A 9,019-nucleotide genomic window follows, 5' to 3' on the forward strand; every position below is an offset into this window, starting at 1 on the left:
TCTCTCTCTGTGTCTCTCTCTCTCTCTCTCTCTCTCTCTCTCTCTCTCTCTCTCTCTCTCTCTCTCTCTGGGCGCGCGTCCGATTTCGTATTCTAAACAACAAACCTTTCAGTATTTTAACATCAAATAATCATAATTTACGTCATGAAGAGACACAGTTTAGGTGGTTGTGTATATAGTTTGTTTTCGTTGAAATCATGAAAGTCTTTGTGAAGTGAATTTCTGATACAGGTTGAAGGTTTTATTACGTTCGATAAATATACTAGAAATAGTGATTCATTTCACAGAAACACAATCGATTGTGACTCATAACTGAAGATACTGACTGTAAAGAATGTGTCATGTAAAATCATTTATTCTCTCTCGTGTGTTTGTCAGTCAATGTATGAGTTATTCAAAATAAACTCACGCATGTTTGACATGACACGAGAAATGTGTTAAGAACTTGCTAATACTGTGTTGGACTTTAAAATAAATTCAGTATATTCTTTTCAGTTTCCCATGAATTCGTATCTGAAGATCTCTCTTTGGCTCTGTGTGTGTGTACGTACGTACTCAAGCACAAACACAAACACATCACCTTTGAGTCTAGAGGGTAAGAAAGTGGGTTAACGTCGCCCGGGGCGTCCCTGCGCTCCAAATACACCACACCACTGAAACTACGGTCAGTCTGTCCTGCTTTATTCACACTCCCTTCTCACAATTCAGAACATGTAAAGAAATGTACATTCAATGTGAAATACTGTATTAATATGCGGTAACGTGTTCATGATTGTTTGCTGTTGTTTTCAATCATTCTTAACTTCGTGGTCTTACGTCCGGCACGTAGGAGTTCAGATCATCTGCAGGTATGACACACGTTTTCGCACACACACACACGCGCACACACGCATGCATGCACGCACACACACACACGCTGAGAGAATCAGGCAGAATAAACAAATACACACATTAAGCTTCAAAATTCTGCTTCATAAAGGACATTTTATTTTTCTTTGTTGAATTTTTCATCCAAGTGTATTAAATTTACATATACAGTACATCAGCGTAACCATGGCAACATCTCTTAGCAGTGCCCTTTATAAACTGACTTCTGAGAGCTCTGTGTGTGTGTGTGTGTGTCACAGTACACATGATTCACACACACATCATGACGAGATGAGATGATGATACACAGTATCTTACTTGCATTGGGTTGAAGAGGTTGATTTGCTAACACATTGTGTCCTTTATGTATATTCTCTGTTCCAGAGAGAGCGATCTAAATAGACTGTATTTGAAGGCATCGCTTCTGACCTGAGGTCTGTTCTAAAGGTAGGCAGTAAAACATACAGTATCTTCTTCTGGCCAGTTCCAAACCTTCTGACCTTCAGCCTCCACATGTCTCTTCTGAAGAAATCCACTGCAAAACCTCAAATGTTATCTGCTATACGGCTTTATTTTTTAGAATGCCACATGTAAAGGATTGCTAATGTCTGCAGATGAATACATCCTGAGAGGTACTGTAAAAACAGAGAATCACTCGATATATAATCACTATAATGACATCCGCACGCACCGCACCGCACGCACACACGCACGCACGCACGCACGCACACACACACACACACACACACACACACAGACAGACAAAGCTATTATGTTAATGGTATGTGTCATCATGTTAAGGTTTGTCGTACTGCTACTACTTAAATTATGATTTGCATTTCAAATCTTTGATACTAAAATATCATCTTTAAGTAAAGTAAAAAAATCGGATTAAAAGATTAAAAGATAACATTTTAGAAAGAGATATATTTTTGCTTAGGTCCGTAACTCACAAGTGTGGTCTTGCAATACCAGTTAGTATTTTGTTCAAATGTTGAATGACTTTTGTATAATTTCACTTTGCACATTGTTACGAAAGTAACACACCGATAGAACAGCATTTTGTGTTACTCTGGTTTCTATTACTTTAACTCGCAAAAAAGATTAAATTACACTTCATCTTAAATTTCAGTTTTATAACACGTTAAAAAACCCCAGATAGCACTAACTTGAATTGTTTCGAATATTTTATGATGGGCAATGTCAATGCATTTTATAAAACGTTTTAACAATATGAAAATTTTTAATTTACATTAGCAAAAGAACGAAAGTCCTGACAGGAACTATTCACATTTAAACCCGATTTACGTTTCTAAGGAAAAACTCAGAAGGATGTGTTACAGCTCTGAATCACCTTTAGATTCATCTGTGACACATGAAACGAGAAGCACAGCTTCAGAAATGTATTTCCGTGCTCGAACACAGTTTTCCGGTCCTCACCGCATGCAGGAAACGATGACAAAATCACGTCCAGGTCAAAGGTTACGTGATGAACAAAAGCTTGTGTAGATGTAAATCTATGTTACTTTCGTCTCCCTATAATATCAATGAGAATATCTCCTAAATGTTAAATATAATGTGAATGTTTATGATTGTCTCTCGTGGGGTTCACACGAGCAGCACTAACGGTGTGATGCATTTTGCTCCCTATGTAGTGCACTAAATGAAACATCTCAATGTATAGTATAATGCAATGTGAGTCGCTTTGGATAAAAGCGTCTGCCAGATGCATCAAAATGTAGGTAAAATACGCTCATATACTGTAATTCTGGTACAATTTAATAACCAGAATAAAGTAAATTCTACTAATTAAATACATTTAGTATTTATTTACACTAACAGTTCTTTCTTTTTACAGAAAAACACTTTAAATTACATTTAGACAGCTGGGCCGCTCTTATCCTTAGGATTTATTTCAGTCCCTTAGTAAAAGTTGCTTTCAGCAGCGATGTGAAGAGGTTTTAAGTAAAAACTTTTACTGCTGTTTAGGAGAGCTCTTATTGTGAAGAACTAATGTTTTGTCAATACGGGCCCTGGACAATTCATCTTCTAATGCAGACAGATGCAAAGCATGCTGGGAACTACAGATTAACTGCTAAGGTAGTTCAATCTACAAAACACTAGTCTCAACACAAAACAAACAAGTCAACTTAATATCACCAATTTAAATGGGTTTAACATAACAGAAATCAGTTGGATTTACTTAATAATTTGTTCAAATTAAAATGCTTCAAAATAAATAATTACCAACCAAAGTTAGTACATGTTCTTCCCAAGATGTGTTATTTTAAATCAAAGTTTTGCTAAAAACAGGAACATGATTAAGTATATTTTAATATATTAGATATTTTAAAGATCTAATAAGGCACATAATCGTTCTCCAGTGCGGTTAGTGCTACCTCAGTCTCCTTATGACAAATAAAAGAGAATGAAATGAGAGTGTAATCATTTGAGGACATGACAAATATGAAGGTGTAAAAAATCTCAAATCATCCGGACGTGATGAGTTCATATTGAGATCTTCACTAATGCAGACGAGATGAATCTGAGCTCAGTTTCACACATTGTTGACGTCTCTCCTCAAACTCTCATGACAGACACATTTATGACTCTCAGGAGAAACATCTCATCTGCTCTTCATTTAATATCAATGATGTCTAGTCGAAATAACCGAGACGTTAAAGAGATATCTCATCTGTGATTTGTCTTTGTGTTTCAAGCTACTTTGTGACGTTAATGTCTAAAAACACAATGTCTCAAGATGGTGCGATAATAATAATAAAGTCCAGCACAGAGCCAGACGGCACACGAATATAAAAACAACAGACTTCTGAGGGTTTGAAAGTTCACAGCGGTGCTCGAGAAATCTCCAGCATCTGATGCACAGGGTTGAATGAGTGTGATTTAAGAATCACACACACACACACACACACACACACACAGACGCACACACACACACACACACACACACACAGACGCACACACACACACACACACACACACACACACACACGCACACACACGCACACACAGTAAGTGGGAAAATCAGCGTTGTAAACATTTTGAAGTGGACTCCTCACTGTTTGACTTTACTTGGCAAATTTAAAATTGCATCAGGACCTGTGGGAGTTCAGTCTCGATGCCGTCGGTGGATTTGCTGGAAATCAAACATTATTCTGTGAGTCGGCCTCTGTGTGCAATATTATTGATATGACGTTGAGCAGGTGCGTCTTGTAGTGATTTGATTACAAAAAAGAAACATGCAGGATTTACTGACCCATCTGACGGACGCTCAAATGACATCTACAGTTTGGCCAACGTCACAACCACATGTCTGGGCTGACGGTCAGCCATGCCAAACTCAAAGGTGTTGCTATGCGGTTGCTAAGTTCTTCTGGGTGTTGTTAGCACACTGTTAGGGGTTCATGAAGGTGTTCGGGTACAATAGATTATGTTTCTTTACCAAAATAAGATGGGTCTCTATAATAGTCTGCTGACTAGATATAATCAATGTAAGTACAGTCACGGAAAAAATGAAGAGATCATTTATTTACTATTAATAGTTATGCGTTTCATTCTGTGAACCAGTAACAATATTTCAAATAATAATCTTGTTTCTGTTTATGCTTATTTGCAAAAAATGAAAACTAGAGAAAAGATGCTGTGAGTATCAAATCCTGCAATCTCAATTACTGCAAATAATTCATGCCATCATACATGTATTTTTGATAAGATCAAACATGATTTTATTATGTGATAACCTGGATTTCTCTTACAGTTTTCATGTGACTTGTCATGCTGTCAGTCTGTTGGACGAGTTTATGTCACTTCTGAGGTTTGATTTTGTTGCAATTAAACAAACACTGAACAACAACAATACATCTAGAAATACAATAATAAATATGTGGTACGCTCTCTTCATTTTTGTCCACGGCTGTATATGGGAATCTAGAATTAGTGTATCTTTTTCACTTATTCGTCCAATTTAAATTGCATTGCATTGTGTGCTGCGTGTTCTGATTGTTTACTTCACGTTTTGGCGAATGTAGTAAGAAACAAATGTATAGTGTAGTGCAATGCAACAAATGTATAGTATAATTTATATATGTAGAGTATAATGTATATATGTATAGTAAATGTATAGTGTAGTGCAATGCAACAAATGTATAGTATTATGTATATATGTATAGCAAATCTATAGTATAGTGCAATGCAACAAATGTATAGTATAATTTATATATGTAGAGTATAATGTATATATGTATAGTAAATGTATAGTGTACTGCAATGCAACAAATGTATAGCACAAGTTATATATGTATAGAAAATCTATAGTGTACTGCAATGCAACAAATGTATAGCACAATTTATATATGTATAGTAAATGTGTAAATGCTTTGACTTTGAAACGACTTTATCACGTTTATGACGAGTCTCATCTCACTTCTGAATGAACTCACTACAGTCGGCTCCAATCCCAGTGCACTCCACATGTCCCTTTAAAGTCTCCTTTCATGTGTCAGACTGATCTACTCTCGGTGACCTTGTGTGTCTGTTAATTCTCTGTGGAGCGGCTGATGTGCATATTAAGTTCATGAGTGTATCAGAGCGGATTTGTGCGAAAGCTCGGTCAATTAGAAGTGTTATCGTCCTGACACGAGAGATGGTGATTCATACACACATGACCCCTGAGACCTCCTCACATCCTCTCAACAGATCGCCGTCAACATGGGTGATTTCACGGCTCGTAGCGTCTGTTTTCAGGGCATCTGAGGAGATTTGTGTTGCTCAGAAACAATCGGAGAACCGCAGAGGTGTCGACGCCAACGTTCACGACTTCACTGGTTTCTCGACTCGTTTCAGAACAGTGACCCACTTTTTCAGTGACCTTGGTTACGGAAGGGTCTTCTCTATGATTTTCTTCCCAGAGGAACAGCTCTGAGACGAATCACAGCAAAGGCACATGCAAAAAAAAAAGATGTAACGTGCAAGAATGTGCTTAAATGATTGATCCGTTTTCATATTTGTTCCATGACATTAAAGGGACAGTTCACCCCAAAAAATCTAAGTTTGAGTAAAAGATGTTTTTCATTATTTTTGGGTGAACTGTCCCTTTAAGCACAACTCCTCCAAACTCATGACTGCAATGTTTTACTTTTCTGTGATTTCAGTTATTTTCAGCACAGTTGAATCATGTAAGACTGCCTCAGTTTTTTTACGGTTGTGCAATTCTTTTTCCCACTTTTCTGACAGTAATTGTGCAGGTGTTATGATGCCTTATTTCTCTGGGTGTTGTCGAGGTGGTCTTGACAGGTTGGACGATGATGTCACGTCTCTCATCTGACTGAGTCCGAGGCGTCAGGAGACACACTCGAGCTGTTCGTGAGACGCTCACGTTTGAGTTTTGTGTCCTCCGGATCTTCTGGTTTCTTTCTCTCTTGAGCTCTGTTGTGTCCTCTGGCTCTGGGATCGATAGCTCATTTCACAGCGCACAGTATTGATAAACTCACCAATTAAATCCATCATGCCATCACAGGTTTGTGTGTAGACTTTGTGCCAACACTGGACACTTTCTTGTGTGTGTCCAGCAAGTTTAAGACATGATGTACTGGAAAAACAATGATGTTTTACAATGAATATGTGTTTTTTATATTTTACTTTGTATGATTTTCTGATGTTCCTAATCATTTGTACACGACCGCGTTACAGAAAAGCCACATACATTGTTTTTTAATATTTTGTGTTTCGCTTTAAACGTTTCTTTTAAAATGCTGAATATGAAAACCATATTCAATTTTTTACCATTGACGGTACTCACAAAAATTACGAACCAAGTTCTGAACGTACAGTCCCCCATAATCCATTCATCTCACCTTTCTGCCCTACAGACATTTTGAGAATCTTCTGACAGCGACAACTGGACAATCATTTCTAAAATATGTGAAAACTTGAACAGTTTTCTTTATTTGCAATATACCGATATATCGTTATTAATGATATACGCTCAAGATTGACTCAAGCTAAATATACACCAAAACATCGATGCTACATGAAAATAAATATCACCACAATTATAGGCACCACACATTTGTACAAGAACTATTAAAAGTCATATTTGTTATTAAAAGATAAAACATATTTATATTAAATTTGTCAAAAGACCTGTCCAATTGATTTGCAGCATCCGGGTGACTGTGTGTTATTAGTTTCGAGAGGTTGCTATCTGGGAATAATGAACCTGCAAATGTCGTGCCTGGTCAATCAGAATCAAGCGTTCCAAGCCGCGTAATAAGTGTGTGTTAGTGTCTCTCAGTGTGTGTGTGTGTTGTACAGGTCTTAAAAAGGGGTGGATGCAGTGAAGTGAGACGCTCTGTAATCTGTCTGCGGCTCACAGACACTCTTCGAGACATCAGACAGACACGTTGAATCCAGTGAGTGTGAACTGTTTAGTGTTAGACTGACATCTCTGCTGCAGGCGCCGGGGAAAGATCATCTCAATCTAACACAATCAATAAATATCACTGGGAGAGAGAGAGAGATTAAAAGAAGAAACCGTCATATTCATGTTTTGAACATATGAGAATGAATAAATGATGATTTGCACCTTGAAAATATTGTCCCTTTCAATATTTAGTCTCAGTATTTTCTCAGATTGACTTCAGGGATCTATCAGGGGTGCGCATGTTATGAAGGTGTGAAATAAGAATTGCAATATTTGTGTATTGTGAACTTGATGTACGGTAGTAGTTTAATGGGATGTCCAAATCTGCACTCTCTATTCAAATCAATAACAAAGATGTATTCAAGATTGTGTAGTTTATAGTTAAAAATGACGCTCAGCTTTAAAATTGTAATGATGTTTAGCAAAACAAAAACACAAAACGTGAGCAAGGTTTGTTGAGTCGATGTCACGAGAATGACTGTGAGGTTTTTATGCATTTTATTTGGTATATCTGAACAAAACCTCATGCATGTTTCCTGACATTTTGTCCTGTAAATACCTAAAAGGCTGAGTGTTTATTATTTTGTATTATACTGCTCGTATTTTCATTGTTTCATTGAATCTGAGGGAGCATTGTAAGCAAATATTTTCTAAACATGCATATGAGTTTAGGATTATGGTTTGACTCTGAGAGAATGCAGGGACCGATAAACATCTCTCTCACATTTCTGTGGCTGTTCTGAATCTTTATAAAGCGACGGCACTATAGAGCGTCTGCTGACCCTCAACCAAATAACACAGCTGTTGTTTAACACAAATGCAACAAAAGAAAACACGTTTTGTCACATGAAATTGCAGACGTCGAACTGCGCGTGAAGGCAGCGGTGTGAACGCTTTGTTATATGCATAACAGGACTCTATTCAATGATGGACGGGCCGCTGAAAAGCTGCTTTCAGATGTAATTATCTGCAATCTACAGACAGCAGCACATCTAAAGAGACACGCTTACTGACAAACCGCTCACAAGAGACAGGGAATATATTTCTCTTCTTTTTCTTATGTTTACCTAGCACCTTATTTTAAAATCACCTTATTGTTTTGTTGTTATTCTGATGTCAGTAAATATCCTGACATCCTAGAAAGGAAAAGAGAGATTGACAGAGAGAGAGAGAGAGAGAGAGAGAGAGAGAGAGAGAGAGAGAGAGAGAGAGAGAGAGAGAGAGAGAGAGTAAATGGACTGTTTAGATTGCATGTTTATCGCACCCCCAGTTAACTTAAGGTGTGTGTTAGGCTAGTGTCTAATAATATAACTGTTTATATTGATTTAATTTGTGTTTATATTCATTTATATTATTATTTTATTGCATGATAATTATATTAAATAAACTATTTGTTGATAGTCTTGGTACCGCAGTCTAAATTCAAAATATTGGAGAGACAAGTTTAGCCAAGTATCGCTTGTGTTGGTGTTCATTTGAAGTTGAATGTGATGCTTCAAAGTTATTAGCCTAATATTAACAATACCAATACAATAAATGGCGAGGAATGCAACGCTTTAGCGAAGAAAAATGAGCCAATCGTCAACCGTTAAAGACTGACGATTAACTGGGGAGGGGTTCTTTTTAGGCGCTTGCCAGCCTGTGTGCAATTTAAAGTGGGATAACATGCTATGTCATGCATTCTGACTAATTTACACTGTTAAACGTGCT

The sequence above is a fragment of the Barbatula barbatula genome (assembly GCF_947034865.1).
Source record: "Barbatula barbatula genome assembly, chromosome: 3".
Classification (NCBI taxonomy): domain Eukaryota; kingdom Metazoa; phylum Chordata; class Actinopteri; order Cypriniformes; family Nemacheilidae; genus Barbatula; species Barbatula barbatula.